This window comes from Armigeres subalbatus, chromosome 2 (genome assembly GCF_024139115.2).
Source record: "Armigeres subalbatus isolate Guangzhou_Male chromosome 2, GZ_Asu_2, whole genome shotgun sequence".
Lineage (NCBI taxonomy): Eukaryota > Metazoa > Arthropoda > Insecta > Diptera > Culicidae > Armigeres > Armigeres subalbatus.
In genome coordinates, this window is record NC_085140.1 from 337593533 (window position 1) to 337619645 (window position 26113).

Here is a 26113-nt window from a genome sequence, read left to right on the forward strand (position 1 = left end):
AAACATCCATTCAACCAGTCGCAATCTTCTGTTTTTTGATAATTTATTTAATATTTTACTGAGGGTCGTGGGCTCGAGTCCCATCGAAGGAAAGTGGTTACCTCCTAATTTGTTTTATGGCAACTGTGCATACAAATACACACGGACAGACAGTCATTTTCTCAGTTCTTCGATTGGTATACAGCACAATGGATCTCTGCGGCTTCTATAAAAAAAATATTCCTGGAGGTAGCTTTTCATAATAACTTTGTTGTACAAAAGATTCCAATTTTTATTTCTCCAAGGGGTGGCTTTTGTAATAAAAATTATGTGTGAAAATGTCAAAACATTGATCGATTAGGAACACCCCGTGAATCACGTCCGATTGTCAGTGTCGATGAACAACGGCCAATCTTCACGCTAACTTTCATCTACTCAGGGTCTGAATAAAATTGTATTACCCTTTCTTTCTTTCCGTCAAAAGTAGAACTACTCAAAACCCTAGCTCAAAACTAAATAGTATGCACCTGATGAGAGTGGTAAAAATAAATGCAACATTTGCAAATCTATGACGTTTTTGAACAAATTTTGTGAATTCTTCACTCGAAAGAACTGGACAGGTATCTAGGTTATGGCTGTATGACTTTTAGTCTTTATTACTACGATCTTATTTGATTATTCAACTTTGGGACGTATAAGAATATGCTCTGGCCGAATCTGTGTCAAAAGGTCGAAAGACAAAAGGTCGAAAAGACAAAATGTCGAAAGAACAAAAGGTCAACAGAAGAAATAGTCGAATAGACAAATATTGGAATTTCCTTTCTATCATAGGCGATTTAAGAGTTATGCCTTGTATTTGAAACAGACGCTATTTTTAAGAGTTTATTTAACCCTTTAATACCCACATTTTTGTGTTCGCTCAAAATCAGTATTTTGCTTTTTAGAACTGATCTGAACACATTTCAGACAACTTATTTAAATTCGCGATTTCATCAATTTTAGGTTTTATAAATTTATTTTTCTCGTTTGGAATTATTTTTTAACCTCATTTGAACAAGCATTGAAGCACGAAGTTTATATTATTGATCAACATCGAGCAAGCGTTGAAGCACGAGGTTTATATTTTCGATCAACATTGAAACCTTTTTGTAAATCCATCTCACTTCTTGACCGTTCGACCTTGTGACCCCTCGACCCTCCGACCCTTCGACTTTTAGACCTTCGACTTTTTGACCGTCGAACTTTTGTCCTTCAGCCACAGTTTCTAAATTTTGTTCTTTCGACCTTTCGTCCTTTCGACTTTTTGACTCAGATTTTTTGTTTCGACCTTTTGTCCCTTAGACCGACCTTTTGACCCTTCGACTTTTTTTCCTTCCGACCTTTTGACCTTTGACCTTTTGTTCTTTCGACCTTTTGTCCTTCGGCATTTTGTCCTCCAACCGCCCTGCCCATATCAAGGGGACGACAAGCTACGTCATTTTTGTCACATCTTAACTATGTCACCAATACGGACGCATTGCGAATGTAACATGAACAATTCCGTGTGTGTGATGGAAAGTGAGCACAAGCATTGACAGTGCTTGTAAAGCTTGATCCACTTAGTATTTGGCCGCACGAAACAAAAATACTAGGGACAAACGCACTTGCAAAACGGGACATGTTAGAAAACCTTGAGATGAAATCCAAGAGCTGTGGAAGCTTAATTTTCAATCCCCGTGTAAGAAGTTAGAGAAAATGTTTAGAGTGAATCATTCACCACCATAACCTTCTATAGCATTAAGTTAGTTGTGGAAAAATACTAAACTACAAATATTTCACTCTTCAAAGAGGCGCGGAAAAAAACACAAAAAATACGCATTTCTCAAAATATTTTTAAAAAATTGTGGGGGTTTGATTTTTTCTAAAACTTCTCTTACACGTGGATTTTATTACTGAGCAATATCAAAAAAATTGTAATTCTGAACAATTGAAAATGACAAAAAATAGTCAAAGCCCAAAGCCGGTATGGGCTTAGTGAATCGAGAGAGATAAGAAAAAATAATTTAAAAAAAAATGTCAAAAGGTAAATGCGGGTGGAATTATTGATTTCTCGTACTAAATAAAAAATCATGAACATAAGTGAGAGAAAATCTACGGATAAGAATATCAAGAATATCAACAAGTAAAGAACATTAATAAAATGTAATTTAAATTATTTCCATGAACAGGGTTGGCGCATGTGAATAAATGTCAAATCTTATCGATTCACAGTGATTTTTGATCGAAATTGACGCTAAAACTAGCCTAGCATCACACCTCGGGAATCTTTTCCATTGATTTTGTTCCCATGTGCTTTCAAAAAGGTGGGACTCGAGCAATTTCGTCGTGGAAAGTAAAACAAATCTTGGATAATTTATAGGCTGGTTTACAGCTCGACCTCTTGGAGATTTCCGCCGGAATGTATTTTGAATCTTTCTACAAATTTCTACAACGGAATCCTATAAATCCCACTCACACATATGCAAGTAAAAATGGAAGACAACCTCCTGATCTGTTAACTAGCCTTAAGGTGAGTTACGGCGGCGTCCAAAATGGCAGCCACAATGGCCGTGCTATCTCTCACCTCGCGTTTTGCTCGCACAAATGTGAATATTTAGGCGGTTAGCACATCTGGAAACCATTTTTTCATGTATGCTGCAAGTGAGCAAAAGTGAAAAACTACTTTTTGCTTTTGTCTGTCGTTTACTTTTCAAGTTATGTGCCCTCAAAAGTGCTATGTAGATTTGAAATTGGGCTCCAACGCGATTCACCTTAAAGTACGTGAAACCGAAATCTCTCGGTTTGAAACTGCCTTAAACTCGATCTTGTTAAGGTGATGTATAAATTATTTTTTAATATCGTCGTTTTTCTACAGTGGATGATTTTGAAATATTCAGAATTATTCAGAAAGACTTAGAATGATTCTCAATGTTTCGAAAAGAATCAATCAAGCCTTCGAAAAAGTCATTGAAATGGAACTGTATGAAAAAATCAGCTGTTGTCACCTGTTGTCCTTAACTGTTAAAAACCTTAAGAAAAGTCGATCCATGCAAAATACATAAAGGCATAAATGGCATCTTAAAAGCAACACTAATAACATAACATCTCACACTTTTTTAATGGACTTCGTTCACTTTCTTTGTATTTGGTTTTAGATTCCTGCCTAAAATATTGAATTTGTTTGATTAATATTTTGGGGCCCTTAAAAAACGGGACAAATTGAGGATTTTTTAGATTACGACGGGACAGCACAATAAGGTCCAAATAACGGGACTGTTCCGTATGGTCAGCCTACCGAAAAAGTACATAAAAAGGTGGTTCAGGTTTAATTATACAAGGAATTTAGGAAACTTTGAAGGAAAAATTATCGAAAAATTATTCATTGACATTTCGGATGAATTCTCGGACTTTTCTCTCAACACCACTCGTTATTTTTTGCACAGTAGAATGGTCAACTTGATCTGCCATTTTTTCACACCACTTCTCCATATAAAATGGTTTTCTGATTGTTTTGCACCATTTCTTAAGTTTCCACCTGATAATTGCCTAATATTTTTCGTTGGGATGAAAATTTGGGCATTTTTGATAGTTTTTTCAATAACGTCATTATCATTCGGTTCAAACCATTCCATTCAGGCTATTGACATCATATTGTTTAGCCCATCGCCAGATCGTAGCCAGGATGTCCCGGGCTATATTTTTTTCATACTACGTTTCAATGATGACAGCGGGCTATATCTATTGATGATGATGACACCGTGCTTGTCACCGGCTCGATTCCATTACATCCTGTCTGTAATGGCAACTTGTTAAGTCAGGCCAGAGCAACACCGGACAGTCGTGTGGATGGCAAAAATCGCTTCTAAAGACACTCCCCCTTGTATATTTGCCCATTTATTGTCGCTCCAGTTTTCTTTCTTTCCACAACTGCAGATTCTTTGACATACCATCAATTTGTGGACAATCTTGCCTGCATAGACATATTTGAATTTTCCTGGGGCATTACCCTTCCGTTTGGCAAGGTAAAACTTTTGTCCACGGAATTAAAAGTTCATTTTAATATTAATTTCATCGCCCATCAAAGTACATCAATTGTATTTCGACAGAACGATGTTTGGCAACCTGGTTCTGTTTCAGGGTCCTGTTGGGATTGTTACTGACATCATACGACTTGAAACCTTCGCGCCGACAGATTATTTGAGCTGTGCTGTACGGCGCAGTGAATCTTTTCGCTAAATCACGCAAGGAAATTCCAGAATTGTTCCGAACTGCTCTGCAGACTTTCACTTGTAGTTTCTGGTCGTATGTTCCATTTCTACGGTTGTTTTATTCTACGCGATCCAGCAATAGTGTTTCCCGATACTGTTTGACAGTTTTTACAGTCAATTTCGGTAATTTTAGATTCTTTGAAGTCGTTCCCCTGACCATGTTGGATTTCCAAAGTGAGTGTGCAAAATTTGTTCCCATCTCTCGCGTTCCATTTTCGATAACTTTTGAACGTGAGCATCAATACTGATGAAACTTTCACCATAAATTAAACAAACCTTCCGCAACGATGTGATGTATTTTAATTCTCGGTATGGCCACCAGAGGCGCCGCAGTAATTGGAAAGAAACGGCCAAATACTAAGTGGATCAAGCTTTATCATACTGAATATTTAAGCAAATAAGTTGAAAATTCTTTAGTTCAACCGTCTGGAACCAAGAGCAAACATTTTTAATTTTTAGTTCGTTTATTTTCTTCATGATTGCATCATTTTGCATTGTTAAGTGGTATGGGCGTTTTGCATCAAATTCTCCTGTAAAAACGGAAACATTCAAAATTTGCGCACATACTATTGCAAAATAAATCAGTTTTGGGGTAATTTGACACGGTGGGATAAATGTACTCACCAAATAAGAGCGTACAAAAAATTCCCCCGAATTAGTTCTTGTTCATTCTATGAAGGAACACATTGTTCTGCCATCAAGATTTTAAAAATGACACTCGGGAAATGATACATCATCGTGATAGTTCACCGGAACCATAATCCGGCTGCCCTAAGACTATTTCATAGTGGCCTGTTTTGGTCATATCAATGCCCGGTGTCATTTTTCATTTCCTGATTACAATAAAAATCATGGAGAATATTATTTCTAATCAAAGTTGTGCCTTAGGTTGTAATTGCAAATTAAAAATAGGAAAACGTCGGATGTTTGCTTCAAATTACAATAAAATCTATCTAAATTGATTTCTTGCTTGCATGTAAACTCACAAACACGAACTCTACGCAATAGAATTCAAAAAGTATCACGCAATCCTATAATATGCCATTCTTTTTCCATCAGCGTCAATGGAGAAATGTGTCGCTTCTCAATACTACCCCATCCATCGACCAGATGATTCAACCCGCATTCCTGTCATTCCAACTTGTTGAACATCACATCGCACCCAGCAAAATATTCGTCACCATTTTACACCGAATGGGTGATTCCACCTTCCAGACAACTGACTATAAGCGAGAGAGAGTGCATTAACCCCTTCGTGTGATTTCTGCTACTTGTTCGGAATCGAATCGAACTCGCAGCTTAGTGTGTTAAGGCTCTGAAAAATTAAATTTATTTAAGTACCCATTTGAAGCTTCTCCATCGAAAACGATCCATACCGTCCGTTGTTGGATGGCAGACACTCGCTGTTCGGCCCCACAAAGTAAACGGAACGCTGGCTGTTTACACTAATGATTTGCATAGCTATCGAATAAATTTCGTTTGCCTCTTTGCCGGCTTTTTGGCGTCCGATTTATTTCCCCTCATTGAACTCCGGACTTTATGGACCCCACCAATTCGATTGTTCTTGGGCAATTTTCGCCAATTTCGGACCCCGGTAGCCATTCCCTTCTTCGGACGCCCCTTCCGGAATAAGTTTACTCGTCGAAGTCGACGACAGCGAAATAAACCGTTTTTCCCGAAAGGCAGCACAGATTGCCTTTTTCGATTGTAACGGCCAAATGGCGGTCACCGCATCGGTCAATTGGAAAAAAGAAGCATTCAAACAAATCGATGGCCATTGTTGGTTTCCGCAAATCGCGCTCCGTTAACAATGTCCCACCCGGTACCCTGCCTGGTGCGTGGATTCCCGCGCCATGGGTACACACCGTTACACGCGCGCTCGCGCTATTCTAATTAGGTTACACCCCTAGTCGGGGTCTCATGGGGAACGCGTCGTCGTTCGGTAGCCGGCTGCGCTGGGTTTCTTGTGGTGCACGTTCCACATCTGCTCGCTCTCCACACGGATGATGACTGGGACCCGATGGGACTTTCAAGTTCCCCCATTCAACAACGACCGACCATCGACGAGACGATAATGATGACGACAACGATCGTGAGCATCGCGCGAGTCAGCCGGTCGAGTGACTCGGTGACCTAGAAATCGGTCCAGAACCTATTGATGATGGCCACACTAAAACACAATTGACGGATACCGGTTTTGCTTCGCAGTCGGGTTTGTCGCCGTGTGATCATGGACGGGCGGACCTCAAACCTGAACGGTTTTGATCGATTGAAACGATGATGGGTTGACCGGGACCATGCAAGCTGCAAACGAAAATCGGGTACACAACCCTGTTTGAAAGGTCGCATTGGATCTAATTGAGTGGATGATGGGAAAAATCTTTTTCTGGAAAGCAAGCAACAGTATGAATTCGCGTATGATTCAAATCTGTATTTATGCTTTTTGGACATGTGGTTTTCTGTATGCGTATCATTAGTTGGGATATGTATTGTATATCATTATGCTGGTACTAGCAGAACCTCTCACAGGATTTATGCTGTGGAATGGGATAACCTCATCAAGGCATGCGAAATCTGTGAAACCCATAACGAGCTCAGTTGAGCATGTGTTGATTCATAGCAAACCAATGAAGTAATTATCAAACAGAGAACTTTTTAAAATTACGGGACACTTAGAGGGACGGAAGTGTGACGATTAATTCAAAATTTTGAATTTCTAAATATAACAAGTGTGTCAAGGGGAGAATGCAGGGGACTGATAATAATCTTTTTTTGTTACGTAAGGCCGATACAAATATTTAAAACCTATTATGCCCCCCCCCCCCCCCTCGGATTTTTTCGCCCGAAAATAATATTTCGAGGATGCAACGAAAAAAAAAATTAAAACAACAATTTTGAGGCTTTTAAAAATAGTCTTTAACAAATCTGAGGAATTTTTTAAATTCTTTTCATATTAATATTTATTTTTTATTATCCCCCCCCCCCCTTGACCTTTCGGAGACCAGAAGGACATAATTTAAATTAAATATTTGTAACGGCCTAATTATTCAAAACCAAAGAAATGGAAAGCAATTTGATTTGTTTTTCATTTTTGTTATTTTTTCAGCAGTGTGCACACATGTTGATAAAAGGAGGCAATATTGGTGCCGCAATGAGATGAATGTTCAGTGAGATGGAGATCGGGACAGTTCCCCAATAGTTCCTTAGACATTTGATTACACGCTTTTTCTATAGTTTCATTTGTTTAGAAAAAATGATTATAAAGCTCGATTGAAATGCATTTAGAGAGTGTTTTAATCGAGTATTAAAACAGAAAACATTTTAAATGTTGTAAACTTTACACACCCAGTCCAAAATTCTGAATATTTGAACCTATATTTTTGTGTTTAAAAGCTCCTAATATTACATCCAACTTTTTCTTGTACGCAATGTCGTATTCGTATACAAGTTCCATAGTAACGACCACCTGTATTTTTTTAAAGTGGCGATAAAATGAGTCGAATCGAAAGGAACCTTTCTGTTACATCATTTATGCTGTAACATTTTTACTGTGCAGTATAAAATTCTGAAACCTACATACAAGCTATGTGAGCATTCGAACAAACAATTTTCTATTCGATAACCTTTAATATTACACTTCTTCTTGCATACAATCTTGAATACAAGCCATATAATGGGAAGTCCCAACCTCGGACCAAAGTTTACAATAGTAAAGTTGCGCAATGTACAGCATAGAGCTGATCCATCTAATTGAATTATTTATTCTGGAAAACGGTAGCAAGAAAAATAATTAAATGCCATCATCAGCCTTTTTCGAAGTTCATCAAAGCACTTGTTTTTGGATTTTGCAAGCTTTTTAAGATAATACAATAAATTTAAACTAACGTCGTTTAAATACCATAGGCAATGTTGAGTGAAGTGGCCATCAATTCAAAACAATTAGGTAATTTCCAAAGCATTATAGGATGACAAGTAAGCATATGCGGTATTTCGAAAAATTTCGTTTCAGCTGGTTCGAAACGAAATTCTGCGGAATTTCGCGGAATTTGAGCATGGCGAAATCTGATTTCGTTTCGTAAAATTACAAAAATTTCGCTAGAATAAACTGGCTTACAACAAAATTTAACGGAATTCCGCGGAATTTCGAAACAAATTTAGACCTCAACCATATTGTCTCCTGCGGTAGTGTATTATCAAAAATTTTGGCTGCGCCGCTGAACAAAATCATACAGCTGTTTTCAAAACTTAACGAGCTTGCTTGAGCTTGAGCTTGATTGACTGCTCGTAGTTGCTACTCCATTACGACCAGATCAGCTGTTTTTGCACAGGGAACCAACAGATGTTTGCTTGGGACTAGCACACATCTTCAATGTACAAATACTGGTGATCTCATTTGTTAGGTCATACTGGCGCCTGCCACGTCAGAATGCAAGTCAATGTAGGGAAGAGGGAGGAATTGATGATGCAATCACTCGCCCACTGCAAGCCGAATATACCTCTGCACTTGCCACGAGTTCATGCGGAATTTGTTGGAATTTTTGGGTTAGGTTCCGAGAGGCAGAGGTCCGTCTTGGTTAACGAGCTGCCAATGTGATAGATAGGAGAAGGCAATTGGTGGAATTTCTAATTGGATGTAGGAAACGAGCTCTATAGTTCATTTCCAAATCTAGCAGATTACTGTTAGAATACTCAAGTTGAAGGTATAGGAATAGTAATGGAAACGGTATGGAAGTCCATTTCCAGTTCTAGCAATTGCTAGAACATGTGAAATAAAGAGAAAGATACAAAGTAGGAGAATGGAACGGACCTGGGATTGAACCCACGACCTCCTGTGTATGAGGCAGAAGCAGTAGCCATATGACTACCAAGCCCGCTCATACAGCTGTTTTCAAAACTTAACGATAAAAAAAACCCAATAAACACTCAGAGTGTAAATGTTACCCTCGTTCTGTGCAATAAAGTTCTGAAGTTGTATATCGTGCTTTTCCTTGGTTCAATAAATTGATAATTGAAATTGACTCCTAAATCCGCGTCCTGTGTTAAAGTGAATATTTCCGAAAGTAAGCTCGTGATTCGATACCCTGACGTAACACATACTGTCTTGTGCGGTCGTGTGCTATCAAACTTTTTGGCTACGCCGCTGAACAAAATCATAAAGCTGTTTTCAAAGCCTTATGTTATACACATTTTTCTAACGCTTACTACAATTCTGAGTCGACAAATACGTATTTCGTTTGCTATAAAACGTCTTCAGTGCTTTGTTAGAAATGTCCAACAGAAAACGAAAACTTAACTATTCTATCGTTTTTTTTTCAAAAGTGATCCGATTTAAGACGTCAGGCTCAGAGTGTAAATGTAATCAGATATAAATCAGATCAGTACAACTTTGTCAAAGAAGCAAAGCCGTGGTGTGGATTCCTAGGACTCTTGTGAAGTATTTTTAGAGCGCTTCTTGTTTATTGAAGGCCAACTTCTTCACCGCTTATCCCTCAAACCAGGTTTTAGCGCATGACTGGGTACCGCTGAAGAGTTAAGAAGGCCCTAAGTAGGGCTTGCATTTCGAGAAACGATTTCCTGTGATTTCCGTTATCGGGATGTACACTTTAGTTTCCCGAATATCGTGAGAAATTATCATACTAAAATATTTTAAATTTGTTTCAAGTACTGAACAGACTTATGTTCCGAACACTCGTTTTGGTTTTGAGATATGTCTGAAATATTTCATTTGAATATATAATGGGCTTTTTCCAAAGTATTATGAGCCAATGAGAACTATATGGAAATGTCAGACTAAAAAACTAAGCAAATTTTAGGTTTTTAGGTCCATGCAACTGCGTTTTTGATGCTCTTCGAAATTTAAAACTTAGTTTGTTAATGAAAGAATCGTTTAATTTTGAAAGTACGGTATGGCCATCAAGCGCTCGTCTGTTTTTTTTCTGTGGCAATTTATTTCCTAAAATATGTATTTTCAAATATTACTTCAAATACCCTAAATTTAAAGATGAAATATGCTCAAATGTTCGTAATATTAATCAAAACGGTATTTCAATCAACCTTGACCAAAAGATTGTTTGTATTAAATAAAATATTTAGTCGAGTTTCAGAATGGTTAATGTTAGAAACTCTCCGGCAACAATACAAATAATAGAACAAATCCTCTCAATGTCGTCTTTTTCAAGGATGAAAGCGAACATTATGGAAATGTAACACATAGCGGAGGTCATCCAGGCACAGCATCTTTTGTTCTTGAACGATATAAGATGCCTAATCTTCGCCAACTAATACTCATGACGTGGCGAATGTTTTGCAGAAAGAGTTACCGCTTTTCGAACTGAACAGAAAAAAATCTAAGAATTTTCAATAAATCATTGTTCATATGAGGACAATGTTTGCAAGAATCAATCCCTTTAGGTCGAATGTATATTATTATCCTAAATTATTATTTCAAGTCATTCTCCATGATAGATAGAAGTTGATTCCCGGGAAATATGGAACCCCTAGCCCTAAGGAAAACATTAAACGAAGCACATGATTCTGCCTTGAATTGATTTGAAACACGGTTTTCGTCTTCGAGTTTTAAAAAAAAACTTCGTTTACAATAAATATTTAGTTGTTTACCAAGGTGGCTTCACATGAATTACCTTCTGAACAAACCAAAGAATTCCTTTCCCGTGGCGCTCATCCGCTCATCATCTTATAATTTTATAATGTTTTGGCGCATTTTGTTATCGATTTTCAAGATTCGAACATTTTCGAGATTCAAACATAGCCATGAAGTACAGCACACTAAATACCAATAATAAAAAACTGTTTCTTGAAGTCGTTCGATTTTTTGTACCGGGTATCCCGGGGTTTTCGGGATTTCAAAAAATATTTCTCAAGATTCAAGAAATCCCAAAATTTAGCGATGTCACGGGATGGACTCTCTAAAAATTACCGTTCGTACAGCATTTTTTGCTGGTAGCTCAAAAATGACACGAATCAGCCAATCAAAAAGCAGAGATGTTCAGCAATATCTGACATTTATCTAAAATAGACATTGAATATTTACCGACAAGTCAGCAGTAAAGTTGCTGAGTCTCTTGGCAATATTTGACATTTGAAAAATCGAAAATTGCCAAGACTTTCGGAAATTTTATTTTTCGTCGAGACATCGTGATCAATTCTTTTCAAAACTAAAATCCAAACGGAACTTGTCCCAATATAATGGTTTTTAATCCCGAAACAACTGTCTACAACTACAATAAATTTCTTCAAAATTAATAACGACGAGGCCAACTAATAGTTTCATGTACTCAAGCGACGTCAATAGCGCGGATTTTGACAACTTTCTAGAGACTGAAAGTTGTCCAAATATCCAATATTATGAGATATCATTACCTTGTGTAAATTAGTAGTGTCTTCCAGAACTTCTTTCGGGTAAGCCTCCTGGGATTTGACGCTAGAAATAATAATGAAAATTTCGTTAGGAGTTGCTTCCAACAGTTCTCCAGAGATTCCCTCGGAAAGTTCTCCAGAAATGCCTCTATACAATTCTCAAAAAATTTCTACCAAATTTCCTCCAGGAAACCTTTCAAAAAATTTTAAGAAGAAATTATACGCAGTCCTTCGGAATTCTCCATAACAAAATTCTAAAACTCATGCAGAATTATTCCGGAAAATTGGTCGAAAGAATTCTCCGAATAGTCCTTTAGGAATTCTACAGGAAATTTATTGAAGCATGAAACTGTTTCCGATGGGAATAATAAAGAAATGTTCAAAGGAGTTTCGAACGGAGATTCCAATGCACTATGGTCCAGGATACAGATTTACGCGGAAAGATGAATTTTACGCCAAAACTATATTTTTTAGAAAAAAACTGTTGTTCTACAAAATTGTTCGAAATAGTAAGGCCATCATTATGGTTCTACCAAAAAATAGGGTGGCCCATCATATAAAAAAAATTAGAAAATATTTTTTTATTTCTTGGAATATTGACATGTTATGTTCTACAAAATTGTAGCGTAGCTTATTCCAATCAATTCTGCTAAAAAAAATTCTGTAGCTCTAAGGTTGGCTGATTTAGAGCAATTTTACTTAATTGGATTAGGGTGTACCTCAAAAAAACAGTATTTTTGATCTACTTTTTTTGTTTTAGATTTCTCGAAAAAGTCGTCTTCAAGTGACTTTTAGAGCTCGAAAAAATGCAACTTTGGATGGGTAAATATGCACAATATCTTTTTCCGATCAAAAGTTATAATCGTTTTTCTGTCAAAATTACATTTTTTTCATAAGTTGATATCTCCAGTTAGGGCACACCAAAAAAATATGTTTACACGGAATTTGAAAGATAAATTAATTTTCTTTATTATGTCAAAAAATTGGGGATATGTTATTTTTTTATCTCAAGTTTTACCAATTTTACTAAAATCATGTTTTTTCAAATAAATTAATATAACTCGACAACGGAAAAAGATACAGACGATATTCTTATAGCAAAACACGCGTTTTGAAAAGCCTCAAAAGTCTTCAGAAGATGACATTCGTGAGAAATGAAAAATAAAAAATCTACAGCTCTAACACTTTTTATAAGTTTTATCATTATCATCGTATTGCAAGATTTACAAGAAAAGCTGCATTTTCGGTCTGAAGCATACTTTTAAGAAACAAAATTTGTTTTACAAAGTTTTTCTGGATACTTGGGCCCTTATTATAGAGTTACCGAAAAATAGGGTGGGCCATTTTATAAAAATGTAAAATCTTCATTTTTTTATTTTGCGGAATATTGACGTAAAATGTTCTACAAAGTTGTAGCTCAGCTTTTTCCAATCAACCTTGCTGTATAAACTTTTTATGTAGCTCTTAAGCTCACTTGTTTAGAGTAATTTTACTTACCAGGATTAGGGTGTCCCTCAAAAAACAAGATTTATGATCTGCTCATTTCATTTTTTATTTTTCACGGATGTCACCTTCTGAAGACTTTTGGGGCTTTTCAAAACGCGTGTTTTGCTATAAGAATATCGTCTGTATCTTCTTCCGTTGTCGAGTTATATCAAATTATTTGAAAAACATGATTTTAATAAAATTGGTAAAACTTGAGATAAAAAATAACATATCCCCAATTTTTGACATAATGACCAATATTAATTTCTCTTTAGATACCGTGTAAACATATTTTTGGTCTGCCCTAACCGGAGATATCAACTTATGAAAAAATGTAATTTTGACAGAAAATGATTATAACTTTTGATCGGAAAAAGATTTTGAGCGTATTTACCCATCATAAGTTGCATTTTTTGAGTTCTGAAAGTCACCTGAAGACGACTTTTTCGAGAAATCCAAAACAAAAAAAAGTAGATTAAAAATACTGTTTTTTTGAGGTACACCCTAATCCTATTAAGTTAAAATTGCTCTAAATCTGCCAACTTAAGAGCTACAGGAAAAAATTCTTTAGCAAAATTGATTGAAATAAGCTGCGCTACAACTTTGAAGAACATAACATGTCAATATTCAGAGAAATAAAAAAATATTTTCTATTTTTTTATATGTTGGGCCACCCTATTTTTTGGTTGCACCATAATGATGGCCTTACTATTTCGAACAATTTTGTAGAACAACAGTTTTTTCTAAAAAATATAGTTTTGGCGTAAAATTCATCTTTCCGCGTAAATCTGTATCTTGGACCATAGTGCAATGTAGTTTCCAACGGAAATCCCAAAGGATTTCCTAAAGACATTTTTTAAGGAATTTCTGGAGAAAGTTGTGAAGAAATTGCTGAGGGATAGGGACACGGCAGGTATTTTCGTCTGTTCGTCATAGTCTCGAAAACCAATAAAAGAGACGCTTTTTTGTAAAACTCATACGTACCAAATCGTAACCTCAGGAGAAACGTTCTGCTATAGTGGAGTTCTAGCAAATGTACGTTGCTTTCGTTGGTTTTAGCCCCTACGACGATGGACGGAAATACCTGCCGTGTCCCTATTTCGAAAGAATTCTTCGAATTCCTTCCTAAAGTTTTCGAAGAAACGTTTTGAGGAATACCCAAAAACAATTAAAGATTTATCATCGGGGTCATTTCTGGAGGATGTTCCTAAGGAAGGCCAGAAAATTCTTATAGAGAAATGTATTTTGTTGTATTTTGAACAAAACCAACGAAAAAACATAGCTCGTGGTACACAGCACGATCGAGCTTGCATGAGCGTTCCAGGACCGTGCGCGTGCTGAACCGTTGAGCATAGCCTAAGTTTCTTTAGGAATATCTTTGGAAATTCCTTCTGTAATTTTCGGTAAATCCTCAAGGTAATTTCTGATATTTTGTTCCATAACTTGGAGAGAAAATTCTGGAAAAAATCTTTTGGATATATTTGAGTTTTTTGAGTTTTTTGAGAAAAATGCTGAAGTAATTTTCGAAGGCATTCTGAAGGAATTTTTGGATGACTTAACAAATTAATTCTAGGTGATGAATTTTCATAAAATTCTTGACAATTTCTGAAGAAGCTTTATGTTAGGTCGACCACAATCCCGCAAATTGGCCTTCCGAATAACTTCGTAGCACCCCAGAGTTCTCCAAAGCTTTTAGAATTTGTTTTCTAACGCTTAATGGTTAAACCTCTACACGCCAGTGGTCACTTACTCTTATTTCTTAGGGGTTTGCATGAGAGAATGTTTTCTACAACCGCTATGGTTTCTCATCGTAATCGACGTAATGGCCTAACGGAACACTGATGTGTCAAGTGAGCTCAAAGTCATCAACGTCAACAAATCCAAAACGTGGGATATAAACCCTGATGCGACGCTGCGGTGCCAATTTGGCGATTGGGACTTTTATACGATTATCGCTAAAAATGATGAGTATTGACCAAAATGTCGGGATTGATGTATATTGAAACTTCGCTGAAGATATATCTTCAGTCAATTTCATATTCCTATATATTCCTATATATTCATATTCAAATTCATATTCCTATGGTCAATTTCATCATTTTAATGACTTAGAGGTTTATTCCATGTTTGAACCAGGGCTGCCCCAGTGTGCGCCGTCCAGATTTACAAAAGCCAGGCAATCAGGAGAGTTCGTTTTTTTCCCTGACCTGGGCAATATGTACTAACTATGTATAAAAGACAAAAATGTATCCGGAGAATCCCTTGCTATATTTAATAAAATAATATTTTGAGGGGGCAACAAAATAAAATTCGGATAATTTTGAGAATTTTCAAAACATTCTTTAACAAATCCGAGGAGTTTTTTTATTTATTTCATTTTAATATTTATTTTTATTATTTCCTTTTCAGAGACCAGTAGGACAAAATGTTAATTAAATATTACCGAGAAAAATCCGTGCATAATAACTAACGTGGGTTTCAAAGATTCCTAATCAGTACGCCGTTTTGCTCCTTCAAATTACTTCTTGAATTCCTCTCAACTTCCTCCATAATTACAAAAAAGAATTTCCTCAGAAAAATACTCCTACATTCTCAGACAAACATACTGCAGTATTTCCCCAGGAGGTTCCTCCACAAATTGGTTCCACATATCCCTTAGAAATTACTTCAATAATTTTTTAAATGATCTCCTCTTGAAATTTTTTGAAGATTACTCTCGTCAATTTCTCGAGGATTGAAGAAAGTTTTCAAAAGGTTTGTTTTCCTCGGGTCTCTGAACATTTCTTTATAATCCTCTCCTGATTGTTTCAAAGAACTTTTTCAGGATTTTCATCGAAAATTCTTCCAGCAATTAACTAGGTGACTTATTTCGTGAATTAGGGAATTGCTATAGGATTTACATTGGGGAAGAATTCAGTAATTTTTACGGAAATTCCTAAGGAGTTCCTTCTGAAATCGTTCTAGGAAATCCTTAGGAAATTCCTGGAGAAATCGCTGGCCCTGTTAAATTCTTTGGAAAATTGCTGGAAGTACTGTTGAAGGAATTCTCAAAAGTATTCCAGGTCAAGGCGAGTCAACAACGAGACACTGAAGATGGGCCTTACTGTTGAGGTCGCAATAAGTAAAGGTAACGTTACAATCAAGTGATAGAATTAAATGAGATAGTACAAACGCGTCTTAAGACAAATGAAGAAATTCCACACCCTATCAATAGGATGGCATATTTTAATACAGTCCTGTAGTAAACCCTTGCAAAAACTGTATACAATTTTGGCATATACAAATTCGGAAGATTTTAAAACAATCACGACTATTCAATTAAGGAACTCCACAACGAATCCTAAGAGGAATTATAGTCAAATCTCGAAAAGGATTCCAGGAGGAATTCGTATTGACTTATGTGGATCTACCAGTTAGTCTCATACACGACTCGACTAGGGCATAATATTTATTTAGTATTTGCAACAGTCTGAGAAATAAAAATATAGTATAGCAGCCAATTTTTCGGTGGGTTTGAACCATATATGACATGTGGGTTAGGAGGCCTGGGTTAGACCAAACACTCCCTCCATCTCCCTCCATGCAACTACGTGTAAAAAGCGTGGCTATTGGAATAATCAATCAGTGTTACTTTTATCAGCATAGTTCAATTTGTCTAATTCTTTGAGCGTACATAAAAAAAGTGGGGATGGTTGGCTTTTTCAACTTCCTGCTCCTTGCCTGCTTGTTTACTTCATCGGACATAAAGTTATTCCCTTCATCAAACATTAAAGGATTCACTGAATCAATACAATGATCGAATCTGAATTAAATCCCCACTTTCAATGGTATCACACAATTTAATAAAGCTGTTCACTTCATAAATTATTATATATTATATATTATAGATACGCATATAATATTCTAGATTGAGTATAAACAACACTTACACCTGTCAATTCCTTGCGATTGCTTGCATCTACCGGAACCAGTTCCAACTCCGACAAATCGATTCTTCTTTTTCTGATAACGCACAATCACTCTTCTTGCACTCCGCTTTCAAATCCTGGCACACCGTTTCCGCGAACTTAGTTTTACTGTTAATCGTAATCACTTGTATTTTTTTCCTCTTTATGTAATTCAATTTATTCCACTAGACTTCTCTTATTTTCCTTCACCCCGTCTAAAGCTGATGTCTGGCCGTGTATGTTTTAGTTGCACTCTGTTTAACTCGGCTCGAATGGTGAATCTCTCTTGTTTGCAACTACGACGGCGGCAGTAGAAAATGGGCCACAAAGTGGGTCAGCCTCCGAGCAAAATTTATTACAATCACTGAATGCTAGATACTGATGCACTGTGATCCAAACGCTTCATCTAAACAATTTCGCCAAATTATCGTATTATCGTGATCACTGATCTGGTTGGTAGGTGGATGGGCGCTTGGCTTTGATTTTGAAGTTCACGGCTCGTTCATCATTCGATGCTAACGTTAATAATAAGTAAACTGTCATGAGATTCGAGGATATTTTTCATCCAAGCACGTATTCTATCCTCTTATTTGCCGGAACTTGAACGGCCCCAAAAATGATTCATTAAAACGTGAACGAGAATTATAACATTTCTCTCGAAGCACTCTTCGGCAATCGCGCCTACCCGGTGCTACGAGCACACGTTCTTCAACGGCGCAATAATCTAACGGCACTTCTTCGACTCATAAGCAGTAAGCACACTTCGCTACGCCTCGGAAATATGAACAGCTTTCTCGCTGGTTTACCGCACTTATTGCGCGCATCAAGTGTTTCCAGAATTATGGCCACTCTCACTGAGACAATAAATCGCTCGTCACACCCGATTATAATATCATCCTTCAGAAGCCACTCCAAAACTCTAATTGCAAATCCTTCAAACAACCGCACTAGTTCTTGCCGCAGCTTTTCTCAAATTTACGAAAACGAAGCAAAACAGCAAAATGCCACTAATTGGGCTGCGGGTCCCGTTTTGATCCCGATCGGGGAGATAGTCCAGCAGAAAGAAACCTCTAACCGCGCGCGCACTCAGAGCTTCAGCAAAAGCGCGAAGCACCCCAAAAGCTTTACTCTGATCCCGGTGGATGCCGACGAACGGTGCGTCAGACTCGAGCGTTCACAGGTGACTAACGCGATTCGCTGTACAACGACGGTCGGTGGTGGCTGCTGGTGGCTGTTGCCTTTGCTATGTCTGTTGGTTTCAGCTTATACGTACGGATCGGCAGCGTGGAATGCGAGTACCCACGAAGAAAGCCCGCAGCATAAGAAGCCAATCTCTCCAGCATCAACAGAACCGACCGCGAGGCGTGAGTGCTCTCGATGCCGAATCACGCACGTTTGGGGTAGGTGGTCGAATGGATGGTCAAAATGCAGAAACAGTGGTTTTGCTTGCTGTTCCATATAACATGTGATTTTAAACATGTGTTTGATTGCATATTAGGGTGGCTCAAAAAACAATTTTTCAAATTTTTTGATGGGCCGCCCTCTTATTCGGTTCTATTTGATGCCCTGATGCTCTGGACAAAATTTCAGCCAAATCGGTCAACGTTTGGGCAGTGCTAAACTCGTTGGAAGTTTATATGGAAAACTGTATGCAGAAACATCCAAAAACAGTGATTTTCAGTTGGACGGCACAATTCACGATCAAGATCCATGATACCTATTTCAGTTCTTGTAAAATAAAATACAGGATGTTATGCTGAAAACCGCGAGAAGATTAGAGTTTATTACGCAAAGATATTAGCATTTTACTGGAGTGTTGTAGGGGTGAATTTATTTCTTTTCAAAGGTAAAAGAAACGAAATTTGCTCAAACCCTACTGCAGAGAAATGCTAATAACTTAGCCGGGCAAACTCGAATCTTCTCGCGGTTTTCTGCATAACATTCTGTGTTAAATTCTCCAAGATCTGAATGAGTATCATAGTTCTTCATCGTAAGTTGTGTAGTCCAGCTGCAATTTACTGTTTTTGGATGTTTCTGCATACATTTTTCCATATAAACTTCCAACGAGTTTAGCACTGGCCAAACGTTGACCGATTTGGCTGAAATTTTGTCCAGAGCATCAGGGCATCAAATAGAACCGAATAAGAGGGCGGCCCATCACAAAAATTGAACAAAGTTTTTCCCATACTAATTTGAGCCACCCTATTGCATATGTTACATGTTCTTTCGAAAAAGAAAACGTTGGGGATCAATAAAAGTTTAAATCACAGGCTTTTCTCAAACGTTGAATAGTATAATAATCTATTAACTAAATATTCAATGGGAAAATATTTAGATTACTTTTAAAAGGTATAGGTTTTGGATGGATCATTTTTAAACTGAATTCTAATGTTTTATCTTTATTTGATTAAAAATTTAAAAAAAAGTGAATAGAATTATTGAGGTGGGCTTATTTCACAAACACCAGTTTACAGTCATAACCAATCATAGTGCAACCACAATGTTCAACTATGTTCGCCTAGCTTATGGCCCATGTTCGATCACTGAATTCATTTAAGTGACATTCATGCACAAGAAATCACTCATAAAATACTTTATGTTACCTGCAATAATGAATACTTGAATTACAAATCTACTTATTCTAATCAAGCTGTAACGAAAAGATTGAGGAAAATCTCCAATTTTTCACTGTAATTCAACGATTGACTATTTTACTAGCTTGCTCGTACGCTGAACTAAACAACAAATGGTTGGTGTGCCATCCATTGTGTCATATAACTCCAGGAAAACATTGTCAACATATTTAATATCAATCTTTGGTAGCTGTTTCATCAATTTCAAGGCTTTTTCATTCTTGTGTATTCAGAATGATGAGTTTTGTTTTGCCCGACGTTTCGGCCTTTTATTTTGGCCTTTTTCAAGGGTGAAACTGTCTACCGTTTTCCGCCACCGGCCAAAATAAAAGGCTGAAACGTCGGGCAAAACCAAACTCATCATTCTGAATAAGTACACAAGAATGAAAAAGCCAAAAAATGTCCAGAACAAATCTTCCAGTCGACCTCCTCCTTTAAAATTTCAAGAACAATTGCCGAATTTTCGAAAAAAAATTGGCCGGAATTTAAACGATAAACGACATTTTTGTCGAAATTGCATTAACGAAATTTGCATAGAACACGTTTTTGTAGATTTATGGTGAGCTTCAGATAGAGCAATGCAGTATGCAGTTTATTACAGCATTGAGAAGGATTCTTATTGATTTTGTTGGGTTCGAAGATGACTATGACCTTCACTGGTTCAGATTGGGATGAAAAGACACAGAAAATTTTGATTTTTTTTCCAAATTTTCGTTCGAAAAATTTGACTGATTTTGCGATAGCTACTCACAGAACATGTTTTTGTAGGATTTGACATTTTTCGCTTATATCCATTGGGGAAAAAACGTTAAATAAGTTTGACCCTTTTCAAAAAATAGTCTAGACCAATTTTGGAAAATAAAAACTAAGCATGCGAAGTGGCTTTTTGTGACAAAGTCTACAATCTACATGTCCAAAAAGTTTCATAAAAATCAGAGAAGATGTGTTGCCAACTTTCCTCGGGTGCTTATTCAAAAGGACGTATGTGATTTTGTAAACAAAGATCAAACGTTGATTTCTCCAATCCGATAGATCTCCCACGCAAACCCCGAACAGACTCATTCCGAACACTCGTCACATGGAGATTTATCTGAAACATTTCGTTATTATTGCATAAATAAGCAGATTTCCACGGCAGGCGTACAGACTAAAGACATAATAGGGACACGGCAGGTATTTTCGTCTGTTCGTCATAGTCTCGAAAACCAATAAAAAAGACGCTTTTTTGTAAAACTCATACGTACCAAATCGTAAGCTCAGGAGAAACGTTCTGCTATTGTGGAGTTCTAGCAAATGTACGTTGCTTTCGTTGGTTTTAGCCCTACGACGATGGACGGAAATACCTGCCGTGTCCCTAGTTGTCCAACAATGAGATAACGTTGAAGTTTTGCATTTTAGTGCTTTTAAGGTGGTGTTCGGAATTTGAATCAAATTTTGTGGAACTTGATACAATTTTTACAATGGCATGTTCGGCATTTGAGACAAAGTTAGGCAGAATAAAATCATTCAGTATTGATAGTTATAATCAATAAAATATTAATATCAACCGTTTAGATGAAAGTTCAACTCTTTCGCTTGGTGATGGAAACTAGTGATCTATTAAAATGTTTTATTCCATGTGCCATAAAGACCTGCGAAGTAAAAAATGTGCTTAAGTGTTAGGAATATGAATCAAAACGGTAAATAGCATCATCAGAACCGGCCCAAATTGGAGCTTTTTCGAAGGAATTTAACATGTAGTATAGCACCCCAATTCAGTTCGTATTCGTAACAGCGAAAAACGTCTCTCATAGTATGCTACATATTGTAAGTGTATACAGGAATCTATGACAAAAGGTCGAAAAACATACGAAAGACAAAAGGTCGAAAGGACAAAAGGTCGAAAAGACAAAACGTTGAAAGAGACAGAAGGTCGAAAGGACAAAAGCTCGAAAGGTACAAAAGGTCGAAAAGGACAAAAGGTCGAAAAAGACAAAAGATAGAAAGGGACAAAAGGTCGAAAGAAACAAAAGATAAATAAGATCAAAATTACACTATTTTCAACAATTAATTAAAATTCATTCAGTGAGTACAACTAATGGATGGATGTTTGGGTTTTTAAATATCACATCGATCTGTCAGAATGGCGCACGCCGCACATTAAATATATCTAGTGGCTACCGTTTCTGTCTCATAAGCAGGAGGTCGTGGGTTCGATTCCAGGCTCGTTCCTTTCCTTCTTTGTATTTCTAACTTAGTTCTTTCTGTGTTTCACGTTCTACCAAAACGATTCCTACTGTTATAACCTCCCACATTAACAATTCCAAAAAAAAACTCCCGTGACACTTATGAGAGGGAGGTCGTAGTCTCTGCATCTTTCTTAAGTAGGTGTCCAACTAACTATCCTTCCCCTTCCTCACCTTCCTCAGCATCCGCAAGGACATGGCCAGGATAGAACTCGACTATTGGAGAATGCATTGCTTTCATCTAAGAGGTAGTGATTAGTCCCAAATCAATATCTGTGGTAACGGATGAAAGTGATGCTACCCTCATACAATAGTCTTGGCTTGTACCACCTACGAATTTGTGCGAAATGCTCAATGCTAATGCTAATGCTAGGATTCATCTCCGACTGTTTGGTAGGTTCCACAACTCCTTCAGCTTTAGATCGTTGTTACCCCATGGTCGTATATTGGCAATCATTGTTTGTAATAACGGGTAGCCACTGAGTAACGGGAATTTCAATTCTTCAATACTTTTATATGAGAACATAAATGCTTTCAGAGAAATATTTCCTTATGTGAATGAATCCTTAGAATTTCAGAAATTGTCGCACACACACACTTTCACTCCGATATGCTCAGTAGTTTACAACATGCCGTCAAAACTGGAAGTACTGCGGCGCGCAATTCTTTCAATCGAACAAAGATCGTGGGAAAAGTACACAGTGAGCTTTCCGGAGACGAACCAGCCTCGGGCTGAAAGTCTCCTTAATAAAGACCCAAAAAAAAAAAACATACACAGTGAGCAATTTTAAGCGTGAAAATGTTTCGAAAACTGTTGAAGAATTTTTGGTTTACTGAGCTCCATTGTATACAAAGGTGATTGAAATGCCAAAGACACAAAGCAACTCATCAAAAGGATCAGAAGCAGCATCCGGAAATGGCAGCCCTCCAGCGGTCAGGAGATACCAGCAAGATTAATCTACGTCGCACGATGGACCACGGATCATGTACTATTATTCATTAATCTAAGTTTGAAGCTAAGGTCAACTCTTCATAAAACATATATCAGATTGAACTGTACTTCTTTGTAGTTTTCTTCTCGACCCGTTATTTACATTCCCGCTATTAAGTGACCACCCGGGAAGACAATCATCTTAAGCTGAAGAAGTTGAAACAGTCCATCCAATAGTTGAACAACACGATATGGAAATTTATCAACGATCATTTAAGCTATCCAGTATTTTGCGCTTGGTAATGGCGGCGTGAGCTCCCCCCAATTTGACGTTCAAGAGGTAGAAAACATTGGAACTCATCAAGTATGCCTTGATATCATGAAAATTGAAGAAATAAACAAATGAACGTCAACTGTATTGAGAAGCTATAATCAGAAAAAAATATTTGTATTTTCAATTTTATCTAATTAATAAACTCTTTCAGGGTCCCTATAATGAATTCAATAGATGAAGATCAAGTTAAAATCTACCATGAAAAACGATTTGAGCAGTCTTTAGTTGAGTCCAGTAGACGGACTCCATATTCGTTATATATAATGAAAAAATACGCTCAAGCATCTGTAGCGAATTTTATTATGTTTATGAATAATAGATTATAGTTTCTTTGATTAATTATTCATTGACGTGACACTTCAACTATTCTGGTGTTACGGCTAGAGGGATTTTTGATATAATTTTTGTTATTTTAACAACTAACCAGCAAAATTTATAACACATTTTGTTACAATATTTTTCTGAAATATATAACTTCCCTTGTTATAATTTTGTTATGCATTATTGATCGGGTTGAGCCTCCCTCTTTCTATCATGTACTTCGTCTTCGACGTGTTGATGACTAGTCCAATCCGTTTAGCTTCGCTTTTCAGTCTGATGTAGGCTTCCTCCATCCTCTCAAAGTTACGTGCCATGATATCAATTTCGTCGGCGAAACCAAATAACTGGACGGACTTCGTGAAAATCGTACCACTCGTGTCAATCCCTGCCCTTCGTATTACTCCCTCCAAAGCGATGTTGAATAGCGGACACGAAAGACCATCACCTTGCCGTAACCCTCTACGCGTTTCGAAGGGACTCGAGAATGCCCCTGAAACTCGAACTACGCACATCACTCGATCCATCGTCGCCTTGATCAACCGTATCAGTTTATCCGGAAATCCGTATTCGTGCATTAGCTGCCATAGCTGGTCCCGATCGATTGTATCATATGCGGCTTTGAAGTCGATAAATAGATGATGTGTGGGCACGTTGTATTCGCGGCATTTCTGCAATACCTGACGTATGGCGAACACCTGGTCTGTGGTAGAGCGTTCACCCATAAATCCCGCCTGGTACTGCCCCACGAACTCTCTTGCAATTGATGTTAGTCGGTGGCATAAAATTTGGGAGAGTACCTTGTAGGCGGCGTTCAGCAATGTGATTGCGCGGTAGTTGCTACAATCCAGCTTATCGCCCTTTTTGGAGATGGGACACACGACACCTTCCATCCACTCCTGCGGCAGAACCTCATCCTCCCAAACCTTGGTAATCACCCATTGAAGCGCTCTAGCCAGTGCCTCACCACCGTGTTTAAACAGATCTCCTGGTAGTTGGTCAACTCCAGGGGCTTCGTTGTTTTTCAGCCGGCCGATCTCTTCCTGGATTTCCTGGAGATTCGGAGCCGGAAGTCGCATGTCCTGCGCGCGTGCTCCTAGGTTCATTACCATACCGCCACCGCTGTCTGCCATATCGCCATTCAGGTGCTCTTCGTAGTGCAGCCGCCACCTTTGGAACACCTCACGCTCGTTTGTAAGAAGGTTCCCGTTTATGTCCTTACACATATCGGGCTGTGGCACGTGGCCCTTACGTGAACGGTTCAACTTCTCATAGAACTTTCGTGCGTTATTAGCGCGGTACAGTTCCTCCATCTCTTCACGGTCTCGATCTTCCTGCTGGCGCTTTTTCCTCCGGAAAATCGAGTTTTGTCTGTTCCGCGCCCGTTTGTATCGTGCCTCGTTCGCCCTCGTACGGTGTTGCAGCAATCTGCATTCTTCTCCTCAACTAACTGCTCACATGCTTCCAATGGCGGATCGAATATCTCTCCAGCCATCTTCAAAAGATGCTGCGCCTAGCTGCTCTTCCGTTGGGAGTGCCACTTCCAGCTGCTGCGCGTAGTCTTGGGCTAGTCTACCGTCTTGTAGCCGCCCAATGTTTAGCCGCGGCAGACGACTCCGACGCGTGTTGATCACCGCCGAGAGTTTTGAGCGCAGACATACTCCAACGAGGTAGTGGTCGAATTCAATATTCGTACTGCGGTAAGTGCGTACGTTCGTGATGTCGGAAAAGAATTTACCGTCGATTAGAACGTGGTCGATTTGGTTTTCCGTTACTTGATTAGGTGATTTCCATGTGGCCTTGTGGATATTCTTGCGGGGGAAGAAAGTGCTTCGGACTACCATTCCGCGGGAGGCTACAAAGTTTATGTATCGTTGGCCGTTGTCGTTCGATACGGAATGCATACTATCCGGTCCGATGACCGGTCTATACATTTCCTCTCTTCCTACATGAGCGTTCATGTCACCGATGACGATTTTGACGTCCCGCAGTGGGCATCCATCGTATGTCTGCTCCAGTTGCGCATAGAATGCTTCTTTCTCGTCGTCGGATCTCCCTTCGTGTGGGTAGTGCACGTTGATGATGCTATAGTTGAAGAAACGGCCTTTTATCCTCACCTTGCACATCCTTGCGTTGATTTGCCGCCACCCAATCACGCGTTGCCGCATCTTTCCCAGCACTATGAAGCCGGTTCCCAGCTCGTTGGTGGTGCCACAGCTTTGGTAGAAGGTAGCTGCTCGATGCCCGCTTCTCCACACTTTCTGTCCTGTCCAGCAGATTTCCTACGACATCGAAGTTGCGGGGATGTAATTCATCGTAGATTATCCTGTCGCAACCTGCGAAGCCTAGCGACTTGCAGTTCCATGTTCCAAGCTTCCAATCGTGATCCTTTATTCGTCGTCTAGGTCGTTGCCGATTGTATCGAGTCGTATTATCTTCTATGTCGTTCGTAATAATTGTTTTTAAAGGCGGCTTATTGGGCCTGCGCAAACCTCCTGTCTCGTCGGAGGGCCGTCGTGTCAGGGCTGTTTAGCGTCCCACCCACGGCATACAAAAAACAAGGCGTATGTAAACATTCAGTTTGCATGTAAACATGTG

General features: G+C 38.2%; 1 protein-coding gene across 5 annotated transcripts in view; it reads right to left on the reverse strand.

Annotated features, from left to right (window-relative positions):
• LOC134212817 (leucine-rich repeat and fibronectin type-III domain-containing protein 3) overlaps positions 1-18237 on the reverse strand; it is a 557799-nt gene extending 539562 nt beyond the window's left edge. For 4 of the 5 annotated variants that reach the window (XM_062691021.1, XM_062691022.1, XM_062691018.1 and 1 more), the window contains exon 1: positions 17059-18237. The gene's annotated coding sequence lies outside the window, so the exon portion shown is untranslated. Of the gene's footprint in view, positions 1-11645; positions 11707-17058 lie in introns of those variants that run through there. The other variant, XM_062691020.1, reaches the window with a different exon arrangement.
• Between the last annotated feature and the right edge of the window lie 7876 nt (positions 18238-26113).